This window comes from Triticum dicoccoides, chromosome 3A (assembly GCF_002162155.2).
Source record: "Triticum dicoccoides isolate Atlit2015 ecotype Zavitan chromosome 3A, WEW_v2.0, whole genome shotgun sequence".
Lineage (NCBI taxonomy): Eukaryota > Viridiplantae > Streptophyta > Magnoliopsida > Poales > Poaceae > Triticum > Triticum dicoccoides.
This window is the reverse complement of record NC_041384.1, coordinates 148,140,977-148,161,199: the sequence shown is the minus strand read 5'-3', so window position 1 is coordinate 148,161,199 and position 20,223 is coordinate 148,140,977.

Genomic DNA, 20,223 nt, shown 5'->3' with positions numbered 1-20,223 from the left:
CCGTGTCAAAAGTAGGCACGTGCCGATGGATCCGCTCTTGCCGTGCGGCGTGCCGCACCTCTCGCTCTATGGCGCTCCAACGGTCTCGCCGTGCGGCGAGCCGCAGCCTATCGGCACAGAAGTGCCTAGCTTGCTCTACGGCGCGCCATCAATCATGTTGTGCGGCGAGCTGCAGCCTGTCGGTGCTGACATGCCTATCTTGATCTGTGGCGCTCACACGCCATGCGCAAAGCTCTGCTCAACCCTGGCGATGACGTGCATCACAACATCGTCCATCGCGTTGCCAGGGAGCGCCTTGGCCTCGACGGGCCGTGGCGCCTGCTCGTTTTCCTCGTCGACGAGGTTGATGGCAGAGGCGGCACTTTGGTGGGTTGGCATGCTTGGAAAAGGTGGATGTGCTACAGGCTGCGCTTGTCGCCTCCGTGCGTCGCGCGGCCCCTATGCGCAATATAGCAGGGTGGCGGGAAACAGGTGAGGAAATGGCGGGAAACGGTGGCGTGTTCATAAAACACCATCAATTAATGGAAACTTAGCATCGAGCTAGCACAAGAAGTAGATGATGATCAGATGAACACGAACCACACTAGGGATCCCGTCGGTGATGAATTCATCAATCCCAAATGGTTGAATACTAGCAAGCGTTTGCCCACAACACACACGGCCTATTCCATCACAAATAGGTCGTATGGATCAACTATATGCCACATATCACACATTGTCAAAAAGTAATGCGGTAGACCTTCTTTAACACGTGCTAAAAAATAAAATAAATAAAAAACAAGGACCTCGAGGTTAAATTAGCTGAGGGAATGGGGCCTTTCAATCATTTGACCAAAATGACCCATCCCATCACCTGATTTAACATCGACGCAGCTTCCCATCCAGTCACCCATCCGTTGGCTGCTACAGCCTTAGCACACTTAACTTGATAGTTTTCTTACATGAGCTACTAGTGGAACAGCTAGTCCTTGCTGATAGGAATGCCTCTTCTCATCCTTATGGCGTATCCGGATGACTGCCCGTCCCACAATGGCCAATAGATGTTGTGTAGACAAAGCATATCACATACATCTTATTAGAAGCAATCGTCTGCGTTATTATCGGTCTTCACACACATTTCTGATTACAGACCTGTTTGCCGCGTATCACACACATCTTGTTATATTGAACCGTTTATGTTCTCTTGCCTAATCACAAATAGTTCATCCGAGTGAATCGTATGCTGTACATCGCACACACCTTGACCGGGTTGTCCGTTTCTTTTGTGTTTCCTAATCACAAACAGTTCATCCGAGTGAACCCTATGATGTACATTGCACACACCTTCATCTGGCTGCCCGTTCCTTTTGTTCCTCCTCATCGCAAACTGTTAATTGAACTGAACCGCATGCCATTCATCGCACACACAACTAAAACCTGGACCATGTTTGATGCATCCATCATCGCAAACATTTTATACATTTCTGACGGTTTTCCTACACCACCGTTTGCGATCATTGCATCGCACACAGTTTCTCGAAGGGTCTCTGATCGTAGTGTCGCGTTAGCAGCATCCTGCAGTAGTGAAGTTCAAGGGGTTGACTACGATGAGACCTTCTCACCCATAGCGATTCTTAAGTCAGTCCGAATCATGTTAGCAATTGCCGCATTTTATGATTATGAATTTTGGAAAATGGACATCAAAACTGCATTCCTTAATGGATTTCTTTTGAGAAGGTTTTGTCGATCCTAAAGGTGCTAACAAAGTGTGCAAGCTTGAGCGATCCACACTTTGTTAACATGATTCGGACTGACTTAAGCATCGCTATGGGTGAGAAGGTCTCATCGTAGTCAACCCCTTGAACTTCACTACTGCAGGATGCTGCTAACGCGACACTACGATCAGAGACCCTTTGACAAAACTGTGTGCGATGCAATAATCGCAAACGGTGGTGTAAAAGAACGTCAAAAAAGGTGAAAAACATTTGCGATGGAGGATGCATCAAACACAGTTTAGATTTTAGTTGCGTGTGCGATGCAGGGCATACAGTTCAGTTCAATGAACTATTCGCGACAAGGAGGAACAATAGAACGGGCATCCAGATGAAGGTGTGTGCAATATATAACATATGGTTCACTAGGATGAACTGTGTGTGATTGGGCAACACAATGGAAACGTTCAGCCAGATCAAGGTGTGTGCGATATACGGCGTGCGATTCACTTGGATGAACTGTTTGTGTTGAGGCAAGAGAACAGAAATGGTTCAATATAACAAGATGTGTGTGATACGCGGCAAACAGGTCTATAATCATAAATGTGTGCGAAGACCGATAATAACACAGACGGTTGCTGCTAATAAGACATGTGTATTGTGCGATGGGATTGCATACAAAACAACAACATATATATATACACACACTTATAAGGACATTAGTTGCATAACCAAATTAAACATCCACTTACATAGGTGGCTACTACAACCGTGGCATTTGCACACACCAAAGTAAACTATTACATGCATAATTACATAGGTGGCTACTATACACATGACATTTCCACACACCAATAAAGTAAACTATATATTACATGCATGATTAACTAGCATAAACGATCTTGTGACGCTGGCTCTGCTAGTGGCTCGATCCATGCTCGTCGATTTGGGTAACGAGGCACTTCCTCATGTCAACGATCCGTCTGTGCATCTCGTAGCATGTGTACACGCTCTTGGACGCGAACCTGAGGTGAGGTTCATCCAGTTGCCGCATCCAGGCCCTGTGCCAGGATAGGGGACTTGTTCTCTAGGCATCCCGCTTCATCTTTTCGTAGTAGGAGTCGATGATGGACGAGGCGAGTTCGACCAGGGAGTCCTTCTTCATGCTGCCCCAGACCCTGTAGTGGTCACGGATTTCGACAAGGTTCTTGCAGGACAAGCTAGTAACACTGAGCGCTTTTACATCATCGGTGGTTTCCACCATGGTGAACTTGTAGTCGATGCTGTTGACAAACCTGTTGAAACGGTCGCAAGGCTTTGTGGCCATGTAGTAGTGGTAGATGAGGACATGATGGCGCACGCACAACTGGGCGATGACAACCTTCTGATCTATGCCGGGACGACCGACGGTGTACTGGAGATCGATGCCGACCACCTTTTACTTGTCTCGATCAAGCAACTGCTCAACGCTGTTGATGTAGTCGTCCATTACGACCGGGTCGATGGTGTACACCACCGAGAGATCCGTCTCCCTCGCGTGGGTCTCCACTCTATGCTCTCCAAACTCCATTGGAGCGCCACTAGACATCCCCTGTCTATGGATCGTCGTGGGTGTGCTTGTTGTGTTGTGGGGCGCGATCGAAAGGTTAAAGAGACTAAGGTTAGAATGGTCGTGGGAATTAAAGGGGAAGCCGGACGGCCAGGAATACCGCACATAACTGCATCGGTTGAGGCAACCGCGAAGCGCTTTGGTTGCGTCCCTCCGCGCGCGCTCTGCCAGCGGTTGGGCGTGCGCATGATCGCGTCGGGGGCCCCATATGCATGTGGTTGTGCTGCACATGTTGCTATGCGAAGCAGTTATGTGCGGTACGATGGAGTTACGCGCTGCAAATTAGAACTACCATCAGGGACGCGAGGAAAAGCTATCCACAAGCCTGCTCTCAATTTGCATACGGGTGTTCTATCTATAATGTTTGCGATCGAGAGCCATTAATATCTATAGCCATTAAAACCAAGACATGTGGCCTCATGTTTGAGATATTAAAGTGGCAGCTATTTATTCAAAATGCCTTTGTTGGCTATTATTCGAGTGCGCCTTCTCTCAAAATGGTCACGAAAAATACCACATCATGTCGGGTGCCATTCCATGATAGCATGCCAAGTTTCATGAATTTCAGACGAGTTTTGGATTTACTAGAATTTTAAAACAAAGTATCTAACCGTTTTTCCGGTAATCAACGCTTCCCTGGTGTTTGAAATTCATTCCCATTTCTTGCATTGGACCTAAGCATGCATCCAAGGACAAAGATTTGTTTTTTCAACCAATTTATATGCACTGGAGCATGTGCATGTAGTTCAAGTTTGAATTATGCACATAAATGCATTGAAAACTCAGTTAATGCATAAAAATGTCCAAACGAACCCTGAAAAATCACAAAAATTGACACAACACTCCTGTTGTTTTATGTTGACACAAGACATTTTTTGAAAGCAATAAGAGGCAATGGATATCGTTTCGTCCCCAAAGGTGGGACGTTCCCTACCGAAATCATCATGCTTGTTGTGAGAAGCTCTGGTTTGTGAGAAGCATACACCCAAACATGCATCAAATGGGAACGTTCAAGGTCGTCCACGTCTCCAGGCCTGGCGCCGCATGGCTGGAGACGCAGGACAGGGTACCCATCTAGAACGCCTGGAACATCCAACACCTCCGGAAGATCTACCCATGAAGAAAGGCCCGGTGCCTGTGAAGAAGGCCCAGTACCTGTGAAGAAAAGCCCAGTGCCCGTGAAGCAAGGCCCCATGCCTGTGAAGAATCGCCGCCCCTTGACACTCTCACGTAATAATGAGTGGGGCTGTACATGCCTCGGAGCCTCAGGAGAGCCGCCCTTGGGCCTCGGGGGCTCCCTCCCACGCCGAGTGGCAGCACTTAGCTCCGCGCTGGTGAGAAGACGTCGAAGAATAGACTAGGGGCCGGACGCGGCTTTTCATTTGCTTTCTGAAGTTGGCACGCCCCTCTTTTAATTGAAATCTGCTTTCTGGTGTCTCTTGCTGATCCCGTTTTATCGCTTTCTGCCTCTATTTCTGCCTTCGTCTCCTTGATCGACCTGTACTCTCCCTCGCGTCCCTCGTGAGGGGGTTGAGCAGGTACCTTCACGAGCTTCCTCCTTCTGTCTTTTCGCGAGGCACCCTCATTCAAGCCCACAAGCTGGCGCACCTCTCCTTGTCCGTGCCCCACAGGCATCGCGACGCAAGGTGCCGGGTCAAGGCCAGTGACGCCTATGACCAAGCTCTGGGTGAACGATAAACCTCTTGACAATATTTATGCAGTTGCTAAGCGCATATCAGGTCAAGGAGGCCTCGACAGGTACCAGGAAGCTGGGGGAGGAAGTTTCCGGAGGATTTAGGGCCGGGGTACGGCTACAAAACTTCACTGAACACATGCTAAGCAACACTCAAAGCTCTAAAAAGGATGTGCTTATCGACATTGTACGTTAATAATAGATAGTACCAACTTAAATTCCTAGATACTAGTAATTTACTCTAAAACTAGCGAGTACTACTGATAAATGCTCGTAATTAATTCTACAAACTTACGGGCGACACACACAGTAACTACTTCTCGCATGTTGGCTAGGCGTAATCATTCTCCTTCCCGGCCTTGTCGGTGGCGGCCCACCATGCATTGATCGCTGCCCAACTCTCATCAGTGTCGTGGTGCCTAGCACCGCGGTATTGGCAGGTGGAGGTATCGGGGCATGCCGGCCAAACACAATCGTTCTCCTTCCCAGCCTTGTTGGCGGCAGCGCACCGTGCTTGGATCTCCCTCGAGCTCTCGTCAGCAGCACGTGCGACCTCTTCTTTCTTGCGACGGCGGACTCTCTTTTCTTGAGTGCTTTCTGTCTTTTCTGCTCCTTCTATGTGGCTTTGGCCGCCTCTTTCTCCACCGCCCATTTGACCATGGAAGCTTCAAAGTCCGCCCACGTAGATGTGCAGCTGCGGGCGGCGATGAACTCGGCGCGGTGGGATGCCATCGCATCCTTACCATTTAGTGTGCAGCCGTGGGTGGTGAGGAACTCGGCGTGGTGGGATACCATCGCTACCTTACCAGTTAGTGTATGGCGCGCTGGCATGAGCGGCGCCTGGAGGGAGCTGTAGGGCGGAGTGGCTGGACAACCATATAGTGTGGTGGTTTTCTAGAGCTCAAGGACAAACGACGAAGGAAATTTGGCTTCCCCTACAATCTTGCTCATTCTTATCACATACGGTTCATCCCCGCCGCCTCAGGAAACCACGTGCACTCACCCTATTTTATTTTGTTCTGATTGGCCAGAACCCCGGCCACACGGATCGTGCATGTGCACCATAGGATGCATCGCGATCGAACGACAATCCATGTCCCTCTCATCACACCCGTGCAGCTACAGCTGGGATTGGATTTATTTGCGCTAAATGTCTAGAAAATGCATATAATCACCTAAATATGGTAAATGAGCCCAGAAAAGTGCCAAATTTGAAGATGATGATTTGTAGGGTGTATGTTGATCATCGAAAAAAACTTAAGGATAAATGACGAAGGAAATTTGGATTCCCCTTCAATCTTGGTGATTTCCCTCTCGAAACCACGAATCTTCGTCGGTGATGGTTCGATTTATGAAGAGCATGCATGACGACATAAGCTAAACCTTCTCAAATTTTTACTAGAGCATGGCGAGGCCACACCATGACAGCATGCCAGACGTCATGTTCTTCAAGCATGTCTTTCATTTTTTAAAGTTAAAAAATCATTCAATGACACATTTGTGGTTGACTCTTGCCACACATTTCATTGAAATCTCTGCCCATTCCGTGTAAAAAGGCATGAGAATTTACTAAATACCAGAAGCATGGTTTTCCAGACCGTTTTTGTGCACTTTTTCATGCACCAATTGTTTGAATTTGAATTATGTGCATTAATGCCTAGAAAATGCACACAATCGCCTAAATATGGTAAATGATCCCAGAAAAGCGCCAAATTTGAACACGGTGATATGTAGGGTAATATGCTCATCGTAGAAAAAAAACTCTAGGACAGAGGACGAAGGAAATTTGGATTCCTCTTCAATCTTGGTGACTTCCATATCGAAACCACGAAACTTCATAAAGGTGATGGTTCGATTTATGAAGAGTGTACATGATGACATAAGCCAAACATTCTCAAAATTTTACAAGGCATAGTGAGGCCATACTATGGCACCATGCGAGGCGTCATGTTTTTCAAGCATGTCTTTCATTTTTTCCGTAGTTGAAAAACCAATAAATGACATGTTTGTGGTTGACTCTTGCCACACATATCCTTGAAATCTCTACCCATTCCTTGAAAAGGCATGGGACTTTACTAAATGCCACGAGCATGGTTTTTTCCAGACCATTTTTGTCTACTTTTTCATGCATCGATTGTTTGAAATATTATTATGTGCATTAATTCCTAGAAAATGCACATAACCGCCGAAAAACTGCCAGATTTGAACATGGTGATATATAGGTTGTATGTTGATCGTAGAAAAAAACTCAAGGACGAAGGAAATTTAGATTCTCCTTCAATCTTGGTGATTTCCCTCTCGAAACCAAGAAACTTCCTCGTTGATGGTTCGATTTATGAAAAGCGTGCATGAGGACATAAGCCAAACATTCTCAAATTTTTACCAGGGCATGGTGAGGCATACCATGGAACCATGCCAGGTGTCCTAGTGAAAGGACTTAAGCGTGAAGCCATCGCAATGGTGATTAGCTTACCGGGGTTGAGCGGGACGAGAGACACTAGTTTACCCAGGTTTGGCCCCTCACGGTGGAGGTAAAAGCTTACTCCTACTCCTGCTCTTGTTGCTTATTACTTGAGTATTGATTACAAGGGAGTGAATTTGCTTGACCTAGCTCTTGATTGATTGTAACCTATCTATTCTATGCTGGGGACTCGCGTTTATATATAGGTCAAGGCCGCCGGCTTACAAGAGTCCTGATCAGGTTATGATACATGATCAAACCTTACTCTAAGTCGCCTTGCTTTACAAGGTAAATCATTACATGGCGGGCCGCCTTCTGAGCTTGGGTTCTAAGCTGGCCCATCTTGTGGGCCGCCCTTCTGAATACAACGTCTTGCTCGTCTTGGCACATCAGGAACCAAGTTCTTTAAGTCGCCAATGATCTGATCCGGCCCTATTAGGGTGGGTTATATCGTGGGGTTATATCCCCAACATTAGGATCCATATTGATTTGGACATGTTCATGTCAATCTTAACCCTTCCGTTTGGCGAGTCTTCTATAGGATCAAAAGTAGGTCTAGAGTGGTAGTGATTAGACTACTTGACCAAATAAAAGGAAGAACAACCTCGCGAGGGTCTGTTCTTGGCTTGGGGGATGAACTGCAAGGAGGAGTTCAGTCACCCTTCTCTCTCTCTCTCTCTCTCTGTGTGATGCTACTCAATCCGATCCCAGCTTGTTTCTGGGTTGGCCGATCCTCGATCCTCCCTCCCCTGGGGGTGGCTAGTCCTATTTATAGGCAAAGGCCCTGGGCCTCTTCCCAAATATTGAGCGGGAAGGGCGCCAACAATTGGCTATTTTGAAGGGGAACATCTGGTACACTTATCCTGACTAAAGTTGGTCCTCGCCTGCCAAAGGCTCTGGTGGTGACGCTGGCTTGGGCTCCACAATGACTTCCTCCCTGCCGTTGGGCTGGTCTTGGTCTTGTTGCACCGAAACGGGTGCCTTTGCTTGATGCTGTCGCCTGCGCTTGCTCCCTTTGCACCAAAGAGGAAAGAAGGACACTGCGCGGGCTGGCGCCCGCCTGGCGCCCTTGATCGTCATGGCTTGCGTCACGTGCACCTCGTGAGGTACCCCGCCTTGATCTCTCCGCCTCCTCACGAGCCAGCCTGACGAGGCCGTGCCTGAGGAAGCTCCGTGTCATCCGCCCCGCGAGGGTCTTGGGTCTGTGTCGATGAAGATGGGCTGTGCTGGGCCCCCCTTTGAGCCACGCCGCAGGCCGCATGCAGGCAAGTCTGGGGACCCCCATTCCCAGAATGCCGACAGTAGCCCCCGGGCCCAAGCCGCGCCCGGACATGGCCGTGCAGGGAGGCGAAAGGGCAAGAGCGAAGCGCCGCGGGCCCTAACAGCTTGCGGCCTTGGGCGCCACGTGGCGGTCGGTTGGACGTGGGCGTCTCCACTTCCCCACGGCGCCTCGGCAACTGCACGGACTGGACAAGTCCCTGCATGCAATGCGGGTCATGATTACCTGCGATCGTGGAGGCCGATGGTTGGCCCTCGCCGGCTATAAGTACAAAGCGGCTCGCACCCTTCCAGTCCATCTCTTCTTGCTTCTCCTTCTTCCTGGTCCTTGCTCCGTCTTGCTGCGATGGCTCCGATCCGCCGGTTCTTAGCGGCAGAGAAGGGAAAGGCTCCCCGGGAGGAACCAGACCCGCTCCCGCCGAAGAAACGGCTCGCCCTCTGCCGCCGGGACGAGGGGGCCCATCAGGTGGTGTCGAGGCCCTGGTGCAAGCGACCACCGCCGGGATTCCCGCTTCCCTTGTATGCCCACATCGAGGGCTCTGAAGGAGTCGATGCTGATCGCCACGGGCAGCGCCGCCGTCGGCGCCAATGGGTCACCAAGGTGTGGGTCGTCCCCCCTGGGGTCCACACCGAGGGCTCCTCCCAAGAGTTCGTGCTCCACGCCGCCATGCCTCCTTAGTCTTGGATTCGCCTTCCTCCCTTCTTCGCCTCCATCGTCCCGTAGGGAGAACTCCTGGAGCTTTGGCTGCAGCATGCCAGCTGCAGCACCCTCGCGACCGAGGAAGAGGTCGAGGTCGTTACCCCGGGCGAGGTCTTCATGACTCGAGGCTGGGGCGAAATAGCCCGGGTTTGCAGGACAAGAGGCGCCTTCACGATCCACTTGGAGTACGACGGTGCTTCGATGATGTTCTTCAAGGTCTTCGATGCGAACGGGCGCCGGCTGGAGTGCTGCCCCAGGAGAGGTGGTCGGGACCCTGTTACGGCGAGGGCTAGGCCCGCCGACCGCTCCCTTGGCGGCTCCTTAGGCGGCGGAGGCGTCGGAGGATCCAGCGACTCCGGCGAGCTCTTCGCGACCCTGGAGACGAGTGACGACAGCTACGAGCCCCCGAGCCGGCCCCGCTCCTGGAGCAGGGCGGGCTCGTCAGGCCGTCGCCGACTCTGATCTGGACGGGGTTGGCGCCGGTGCTTGAAGGCCCACTGTTGATGATGGCGTCTTTTGCAGGGGCGCGTGTAGTTAGCGTCCTTTTAGGATCTGTTCCCTGTGAGGAATCAAAGATGCGTCCCGTGGGGGCTTGTAAGGTGCCTGTGATCCTGTTTGTTAATATAACCCTTGTTGCAGAATTGTGCGAGTTGCTCATTCCGTCTTAGCTCAGTTCTCCCTTTCGAACCTCACGAGGGCTTGGTGCTCTATGCCGACAGGTCCCAGTCCCAAGGCGGCTTCAGCCGTCGCTGGTATGCCAGGTCGCGATGCCGTGATCAAGGCCAGGAGGTGAGCAACCCGGGGTCCGGTAAGAGCCCCTGAGTCGCGATGCTCAGGAGGTCCCCTTTGGCGCTCAAGCAGCCGTCGTTCGGTGAGAAAGGAGAGCGGTGTTGCTAACACGGGATTACATTAGGTGTACGGATGGTGCCATAGTAGGTGGTGCTTCTGGGTGGTGACTTATCTCGAGAATCAGGGACCGCTCCCAGGTGTGTCGCCGGGTCCGTGCGTCGGCTGGCATGAGGTTACTCGGCGAGGTCCTCACGTGTCCCTCCCCTCTCGCCTTTGCTCCCCTTTCTGCTCTACGTCCTCGGGTCCCGGCCCTCGAGCGAGTCTCACCCATCGCTGGTATGTTAGGTCGCGATGCCGTGGACAAGGCCAGAGGGTGAGGGATGGAGAGCAAGTAGGAGCCCTGAGTCGCGATGCTCAGGCACCCCCCCTTTAACGTGCAAGCGGTTCGCGCGGATGAGAGTGAAGGAGACAGCGCAAGGGCCTCGCTTGACGCAGCTCCTTTAGGAGATCCTGTAGACCCATCATAGAAAGAACGAGGGGTTGCCATCACAATTGACAGTCAGCAGTTGGTTGCTTCCTAGGGGTGATGAGGCACTGAAGGCTTGACCGAGGTGGCGCCATGCGGGGCTGCCGCGGCCAGAGCTCAGCCATTTAGGTTTGTCAGCGTTGCAGGGATGGACCCATGCGCAAGCACCGTGCCGTTTTGGGAGCAGCTCCGTCAGTTGGCGTCAGTTGAGTGGGAAACTAGGTCAAACACATTAGCCGTGAAGGAGTGGAATCATTCAAATAGATGCTGGGAAGGCGGACATCACTGGGTCAGGCCCGAGCGACTTGGGGATGATGCAGCCCGAGGGGCGCCCCCAACAAGGTAAGCTAACAACATGAAATAAAAGGGATACATGCCGCAGGGACGGACCCACGCGGCCTGGCAATAATGCAGCCCTGGGGGGCGCTCCCAGCTGGAAATGAAACCTGAAAGATGTCACCTGATGATGTTGAGGACGAAGCAGCGTTGGTGTAGCAGACTCGGTGGCCGCGGAAGCCGATCCTCACGAGCCCCCAGGCCCAGGAGCCTCGGGAGGCTCCGGAGGCGCTGGTGGCTCCTCGCGGACCATCCCCATCTCCGCCAGGGCTGTGGAACGCCTGGCCTCTTGAGCCTCGATGATGCCCCTCATGAGGCGCTGGTACGTGGCAGCCGCGCTCGGCAAGCCATAAGGCATGCGAACATAGTTGTGGGGCGGACCTTCGCAGCGCCCCACTCGCGAGGGCCAGAGGCGCTCCAGAGAGGCGACTCGATTGAGCCCTGGTATGTCGATGCAGACGCGCAGCCCACCATCCTCGCCTGGATGGGGAGCCTCAGCTGGTAGGCGGCGGCCGCCTCTCATGACTCTTGACTCCTGTAGCTCCTGAATGGCCTTGCTGACGAACTCCCGAGGGTCTGGCCCTCCCTGCCTTACTCCTTCTTGAGGGAAACGTGCTTCGAAACACGCCTCCATGTGGTGCCCAAGCGCCTCCCTCGTGACCCTAGCCAGGTCGGTGGCCCTCCAGGGGAGAGCCCCCGAGCCCTGCCTGAGGAGGGCGCCGGGCGCACTTTCCTATGCGATGGAAGGAGGTTCCCCTTGGGCAGGCGCGGGCCCTGAGGGGCCTGCCTCCTGAGGAGCCGGGCTGGACGATGTCTTCTTCTTCTTGGGGGTGGCCTCGGGAAGCCTCCTGCTTCCGCGATCCGGGTCTTCCAGTGATGCGGCCTGAAAGGCTCGTTCCAGGGAACACACCGCGTCCTTCTCTTCACAAGGCACCGTGATGACTCCGCCACTTCCTGGCATCTTGAGGATGTTGTAGCCGTGGTGAGTCACGGCCATGAACTTGGCCAGCGCTGGGTAAGGATGGTGTTGTACGGCAGGTGAATGTGAGCAACGTCGAAGTCGATGAGCTCGGTGCGATAGTTGTTGCGTGCCCCGAAGGTGACAGGGAGGCGGACCTGCCCAATCAGGACCGTGGAGCCGTCGGTGAATCCGGAGAAAGGCTTGGTTGGCTGAAGCTAGTTGTAGGGCACTTGGAGATTGTTGAATGTTTCCACGGACAAGACGTTGAGCCCTGCCCCGCCATCGATGAGGGTCCTGGTGACCAGCACATTGCTGATGATTGGGGAACAAAGCATCGGGAGGACTCCGTCGGTGGCCGCACACTTGAGATGATCCCCTGAGCTGAACGTGATGGCGCACGCCGACCACCTGAGAGGGCGCGTGGCTTCGAGCTTGGGGAGGACTGCATTCACTTCGCGGGCGAACTGCTTGAAGATCCGTTGAGAGGCTGGGGCTTGAGCCCCGCCCAGGATGCAGGCGATCGCGTGCGGCTCCTGGAAGCCCCCAGCCCCCTCGTCCTGATGGCGGTCCTCGTTTCTCCTTGGCTGCAGCGGCAGCGGAGGGAGGCCTGTGTTGCCTTGCGGGCGATCCTCGCGAGGCTGATCCCTCCAGTCTCCCTCGCGAGGCAGGTCTTGCCAGCGATCCTCGCGAGGTCGATCGTGCCACCCTTGGCGCGGGCAGCGGTCTTCCCAGCGTCCTGCGTTCCTTCCTCCTCCTCGACCGTAGCCCCGGTCACCACGGTCGGGACGACGGTCGATCCTTCCTTCTCTCACGGCTCAGAGCTCTTGACATTCGTTGGTGTTGTGGGTGTGGAGGTCGTGGTACACACGGTACCGACTGCCCTTGGAAGATTCAGGCAGATCTCTGCACCGCATGGTGTCTGGTTCTGCCGCGAGCATGGCAGCCCCCTTGCGCTTCACATCCTTGGCCTTGGGCTTCTTCTCTTCTGGGTCTGCGGCAGGCAGCTCGAGGAGGGAGAGACGCCCTTCCTCAGCCCTGGCGCACTTGGTCGCCAAGTTGAACAGCTCCAAGGAAGTGCACAGGTCTTCATGCATCGCCAGCTCCTCCTTCATCTTGACGTCGCGCACGCCGTCGGAGAAGGCTGAGATGATGGCCTCCTCAGTCACCTTGGGAATCTTGAGGCGTGCGTTGTTGAAGCGCTGGATGTACTTCTGCAGGGTCTCTCCGGGTTGTTGCTTGATGCGACGCATGTCGCTCACAGCGGGTGGCCGGTCGCGAGTACCTTGGAAGTTAGCGATGAAGCGGGTGCGCATCTCGTCCCAGGAGGAGATCGTGCTTGGAGCTAGGTTCAGGAGCCAGGTGCGGGCCCCGTCCTTGAGCCCCATGGGAAACCAGTTCGCCATGACCTTCTCGTCTCCATTGGCAGTTTCGATGCCCAGCTCATAGAGCTGGAGGAACTCCGCAGGGTCGGCCGTGCCGTCGTAACGAGGAGGCAGGTCTGGCTTGAACTTGCCGGGCCACGCGACGCTGCGTAGCTCGGTGGTGAAGGCACGGCAGCCTGCTGTGGCCACAGGAGGCCTTGGGTGACGGAGAGCTTGGTCTTGCAAGTCCCCATGCATTGCAGCTGGGAGCAGCACGGGGTCTTGACGTGCGGGAGAAGGAGCATGGCAGCACCGTGCCGGAGCAGGGAGTGCACGGGCAGCTTCTTGTGGGCGAGGGACTTCTTGGCAGCTCTGCTCTTGCCGCGCTGGCACCTGACGGAGCGGGTTCCGCCCAGGGGCCACGCGCCTTGGAGCCTGGGCGCCTTCTTGAGGAGGAGGCGGCTGGGGCGCCCCCGGAGCTTCGTCGCCCGTGTAGGGCGGGGTGCGGTGTAGTGGAACGGACGGCGCAGGAGAGCCCCCTGCGGCGCGGACGAGCTCAGCGACCCGGTCGAGCCATTCTTTGTAGACGTCGTCAACGGGACGGTATCGCAGGAGCTCGTTTGCCGCGATGAGCATAGCTCGAGCCTCCATGGGTGCACGGAGCGCGCGGGACGAATAACCAGCTGGGGTGAGCGAGGGAGTAGCGGTGCAGCCGTCTTGCCGCACGGACGGATGCTGAGATGACGCTTGCTGCTCGTTTCCCGCTGGGCTGGTGGCGGCGTTGATGGCAGGTGACGGGGAACGGCGAGGACGCCCGCCGATAGGAGACGTCTGGGCGACGCGGGAAGCGAGAGCGGCTTGGCGCTCGGCGCGGGCCCGACGAGCGTCAGACATGGACGCGATGGTCGGAGGAGAACGGGGCGGTGGAAGACGAATCCTGGCGCACCCCTACCTGGCGCGCCAAATGTCGGATTTCGGGTTCCGGCAGACTCTTGAGGATCGAACACTGGGGTGCGCGCAAAGATTTCGCCTTCTACCTACCTGCACCCCATCGCCACGCTAAGATCTAAGCTATGGAAAGAACATCACAAGAGACACAGGGTTTATACTAGTTCGGGCCACCATTGTTGTGAGGTGGATTGCCTCTTGGGCTGATGATGATGAGCAATACAAGGAAACAGCCTCGCGAGGGTCTGTTCTTGGCTTGGGGGATGAACTGCTAGGAGGAGTTCAGTCACCCTTCTCTCTCTCTCTCTGTGTGATGCTACTCGATCCAATCCCAGCTTGTTACTGGGTTGGCTGATCCTCGATCCCCCCTACCCTGGGGGTGGCTAGTCCTATTTATAGGCAAAGGCCCTGGGCCTCTTCCCAAATATTGAGCGGGAAGGGCGCCAACAATTGGCCATTTTGAAGGGGAACATCTGGTACACTTATCCTGACTAAAGTTGGTCCTCGCCTACCAAAGGCTCTGGTGGTGACGCTGGCTTGGGCTCCACAATGACTTCCTCCCTGCCGTTGGGCTGGTCTTGGTCTTGTTGCACCGAAATGGGTGCCTTTGCTTGATGCTCTCGCCTGCGCTTGCTCCCTTTGCACCAAAGAGGAAAGAAGGACACTGCGCGGGCTGGCGCCCGCCTGGCGCCCTTGATCATCATGGCTTGTGTCACGGGCACCTCGTGAGGTACCCCGCCTTGATCTCTCCGCCTCACGAGCCAGCCTGACAAGGCCGTGCCTAAGGAAGCTCCATGTCGTCCGCCCCACGAGGCTTGGCCCCTTGCGAGGGTCTTGGGTCTGTGTCGATGAAGATGGGTTGTGCTGGGCCCCCCTTTGAGCCACGTCGCAGGCCGCAGGCAGGCAAGTCTGGGGACCCCCATTCCCAGAACACTGACAAATGTGTCGGAGGTGAGCCTCGCCCGGTTGCGCCGGATGGCGGCGGCGCAGGGCATCAACGGGGCGAAGGTGTTCAAGGCCGGCTCCGCCACCCCTGAGGGACAAGGGAGCACCTTCTATCCGCTCTTTGTAAGCGCCATTGCTGCTGGCCTGGTGCCTCCCTTCTCCGAGTTCTTCTTCTCTTTCCTCCGTCATTATAAGCTACAGACTCTGCACCTCCACCCCAACTCCGTCCTTCTCCTGGCAATCTTCGCCTATTACTGCGAGGCTCACGTAGGGGTGAAGCCCTCAGTGGCCTTGTTGCGTCACTACTTCTATCTCCGGACCTCTCGCGGTCCTGCTTCCGCGTGCGCGAGCTTCGTCTCGTACGGTGGCGCCACTGCCATTTCGAACCCCGGGAAAAGGATTAAGGGCTTCAGGAGCAAGTGGGTCTTGGCAGATGCTGGGCGCATCCACCCCCGGCTGATCTTGCCCACGGAGCAACCCACGAGCTCCAGGGATTGGGGTCGAGCTGAGCTCGTGGACCCCCGCGCGAAGCTGGTGTTGGAGAAGATGAACGCAGATCTGAGGCCGGCTAACATGGTGGCGGCGAAGCTGACCGGCGCGTCACTGCTGAGGCAATTCCTGGAGCACCAGCTGGCTCCGCTTCGGTGGTACTCACTTCCGATGTGGAGGCCCCATCCGAGCCCCGCGGTCTTGGCCAACGAAGATCTGGCTGCGGTCCTCCAATCTTTGGTCGGGGGCGATGTGGCGAGGTTGGAGAGCGCTCCTACGCCCTTGTTCCTCCGCGATGAATGGGAGCAGGTAGTGGAGTCCATGCCCGTCTTCAACGGGGACGGGCCCGTGCCCACGGAGGCTCCCGAGGAACCGGTGGACGTGTCCTCCGACGACTCCAGCAAAGAGGAGGAAGGTGGGGAGCGGGAAAAGGGGCCTGACTCCGAGGCAACTGATGAAGAGTCGAGGGCTCCCCTCCCCCGGCGCAGGTCCCGTGTTCTCCGCCTCTCTCTGAGCGATGACGACGAGGATGATGATGAGGAGGGCGGCGGGAGCTTGCCCCCGATCCCGAAGAAGGACATGACCGGGCTGATCTCTCGCGGGTCTGCCCCGGCAATGAGGCGGACCGTAGACGCGCCTTCCGCTCCCAAGCTTCCCGAGGTTGACCCTTCCAGCCGGCTTTCAGGCTTCAAATTTGGCCGGAGGCTGCCTGAGCTCACTGGCGATGACCCGTAAGCGCTTGATTCTTGTCTTTATTTCTTGTTCTGCTGCTGAGGCTTGACGTCCGCATCTCTTGGATAGGCTGGCGCCCGCAGCAAAGAAGCCGAAGGGAGCTCCTGAGTTTCCATCCAGGGCAGTGCCTCTGCCCGCGAAGGAAGGTGACCGCGACGCACGGGCCTCTCCTGCCCGGTCGTCCTTGCGAGGCCTGGCTGAGCCGGCTAGGGCGAGCTCAGCCCCCATGGCCCAAGCGACTCCCGAGGTGCCTTTGCCTGCTGCCGCCACCACAGCCGTTGGGGCACAGCAGGCTCCGCCTCAGGATGCTGTGGTCGCGCTGCCGCCTTCTCCTCCTACTCCACTGACTGCTATCTCGCCGGCGCCTCCTGCTGTTCTCGATCGTGCTGCTGCTAAGCTGGACCGGCTGCGGCAGGATCTTCTTGGTGCCGACCCTCGCTTGGTGGCCGGGCCCTTGGAGCTGGCTTCAGGATGGATTCGCTCCGACGCTTCGATTCGGGCGGCGCTGGTCCAGGCCTCGATGGCTTGCGATGAGGAGAGGCAGGCCGTCCTTGAGGCAAATGCTGCTCATGATGCAGCCCTGGGGGAGGTGGTCGACGTTTGTAGTCGCTGCAAGGTGCTGGAGGACGAGCTGCAAGGCCTGTGGGACGAGCTCGCGAAAGAGGCCCGCCTTCGCCAAGAGCAGGAAGAATGCGTGAAGGCTCGCGAGGCGGCCGTCAAGGACCGAGAGGCCAAGCTCAGGAAGTGCTGTGACCGCCTAGGCACGCTGAAGCAGGAGTTGGGGGCAAGGAAGGTCGAGCTGGACGACAAGGCCCAGGTTCTTGCCGAGGACTGTGTGGCCTTCGCGGAGATGGAGGCAAAGGCTCGCTCCTCGCTGAGGATGCTTTATGACAGCGGCCTGGAGACCCTGCTGGCTGGTGCCGAGGACGGCCCCGCCAAGCTGCTTCCCTTCCTGGTTCGCGCTCTTGAAGATGTCACCCTTGGCCTTGGCCCCACGGCCGAGGCTGAGGCGCGTGTCCTGTCTTCTGCAGCGCTGACGCGGGTCCTCACCCACATCTACCTTCGTGATCCCAGCGTCGCCCTCGGCAGCCTGTTGGAGCCAGCAAGCGGCGAGCGTGCCGCTGCCGCTACCGAGGCCGTGAAGGGTCGCGCGGAGGCTCTGCTGGGGAAGTTCCGGGCCTTCAGCACCAAGCCTAAGCGACGCGCTGCCGACCCTGCTGCTCCATGAGGCGAAGCCACTCCGCGCTGCTCCGCCGCCGATAAATGACTCCGTTGTGGCTCCTGTCCTGCCTTCAATTCCTGCACATGTATCATGCCTCGGGGAGGTGTTTAAACTTGCATTTGGCATTGATATAATAGTGTGGACTGTAATATTTGCTTTTGAATTCCTTGAAATTTGCGCTTTTCCTTCCTACTTGCTTTATGTTCTATGCCGGCAGAGCCCGGCCCCGTGCATACCTCAGCCGCCGTTAGCCCCGACCGGAAACCAGGACAGGACCAAGGAGTGAGGGGCTACGTGACAAGTTAGGCTACTGAGTCGCGATGCTCAGGAGTCCCCGTTGGCGCACGAACAACAAGTAGGGAGGTGAGATGTGGGTTGATCTATCGTTCTACGTCTGCAGAGCCTGGCCCCACGCATACCTCAGCCGCCGTTTGCCCCGACCAGAAACCAGGACGGGACCAAGCAGTGAGGGGCTACGTGACCAGTTAGGCTCCTGAGTCGCGATGCTCAGGAGTCCCCCTTGACGCTCAAACGGCCTTCGTACCTTGGCTCCGCTCGGGGAGAGACGCTCGACGAACCAGGCCCGGGGGGGGGGGGCTGGCTGGGTGGCGTGCGTCTGGGCGTGACCCATGTGCAGCCCCCGTGCCCAGCCCCCTCACGCGGCACTCCCGAGGGGAGGCGTTACGATGAGGCTAGACACTGAGCTCTGGGCTCCCTAAGGTTAATGCGGCCTAGGGGCCACCCTCAGTTGTTTATCACCAGCGCGGAGCATAGCGCTTCCATATGTGTACGGGCATAGCCGCTCCTCGGCAGTGTCATCAGCCAGCGCGGAGCATGCTGCTTCCACTGGTACGTGGGAGGGGGCTCCCCTCCGGGGAGGAGCCCCCGGGGCGTGTACATCCCCGCCCTGACACGTGGCTGGCACGGTAGGGCCTAGCGAGGTGTATCTGGGCACCCGTGAGCGAGCGCGGGACTCACGGGGCCCTACCTCTAGGCGGGTTGCGCCTGGCACTAGGCCTTATCTTGTGATGTGTTCCTGCAAATTTGGTTAGATGCCGGCACACTACGTCCTCGGGTCCCGGCCCTCGAGCTGGTCTCAGCCGTCGCTGGTATGCTAGGTCGTGATGCCGTGGACAAGGCCAGAGGGTGAGGGCTGGAGAGCCAGTAAGAGCCCTGAGTCGCGATGCTCAGGTACCCCCCCCTTTAACGTGCAAGTGCTCGGCATGGAGAAGAAGAGGTGCCGTGGACTGGCATCAAATAATCAAGCATGGTGGGTCGAACGCATAGCCGGAAATAAATGCTAAAGTGATACGTGCCGCTGGGTCTGGCCCGAGCGACTTGGGGATTATGCAGCCCGAGGGGCGCCCCCAACAAAGTAAGCTAACAACATGAAATAAAAGGGATACATGCCGCAGGGACGGACCCACGCGGCCTGGGAATAATGCAGGCCTGGGGGGCGCGCCCAGCTGGAAATGAAACTTGAAAGATGTCACCTGATGATGTTGAGGATGAAGCAGCATTGGTGTAGCAGACTTGGTGGCTGCGGAAGCCGATCCTCACGAGCCCCCAAGCCCAGGGGCCTCGGGAGGCTCCGGAGGCGCTGGTGGCTCTTTGCGGACCATCTCCATCTCCGCCAGGGCTGCGGAACGCCTGGCCTCTTGAGCCTCCATGATGCCCCTCATGAGGCGCTGGTACGTGGCAGCCGCGCTCGGCAAGCCGTAAGGCATGCGAACGTAGCTGTGGGGCAGACCTTCGTAGCGCCCCACTCGCGAGGGCCAGAGGCACTCCAGAGAGGTGACTCGATTGAGCCCTGGTATGTCGATGCAGACGCGCAGCCCACCATCCTCGCTTGGATGGGGAGCCTCAGCTGGTAGGTGGCGGCCGCCTCTCATGACTCTTGACTCCTGTAGCTCCTGAATGGCCTTGCTGACGAACTCCTGAGGGTCTGGCCCTCCTTGCCTTACTCCTTCTTGAGGGAAACGTGCTTCAAAACACGCCTCCATGTGGTGCCCAAGCGCCTCCCTCATGACCCTAGCCAGGTCGGTGGCCCTCCAGGGGAGAGCCCCCGAGCCCTGCCTGAGGAGGGCGCCAGGCCGCTTTCCTATGCGATGGAAGGAGGTTCCCCCTGGGCAGGCGCGGGTCCTGAGGGGCCTGCCTCCCGAGGAGCTGGGCCGGATGATGTCTTCTTCTTCTTGGGGGTGGCCTCGGGAAGCCTCCTGCTTCCGCGATCCGGGTCTTCCAGTGATGCGGCCTGAAAGGCTCTTTCCAGGGAACACACCGCGTCCTTCTCTTCACAGGGCACCGTGATGACTCCGCCACTTCCTGGCATCTTGAGGACGTTGTAGCCGTGGTGAGTCACGGCCATGAACTTGGCCAGCGCTGGGTACCCGAGGATGGCGTTGTACGGCAGGCGAATGTGAGCGACGTCGAAGTCGATGAGCTCGGTGTGGTAGTTGTTGCGGGCCCCGAAGGTGACAGGGAG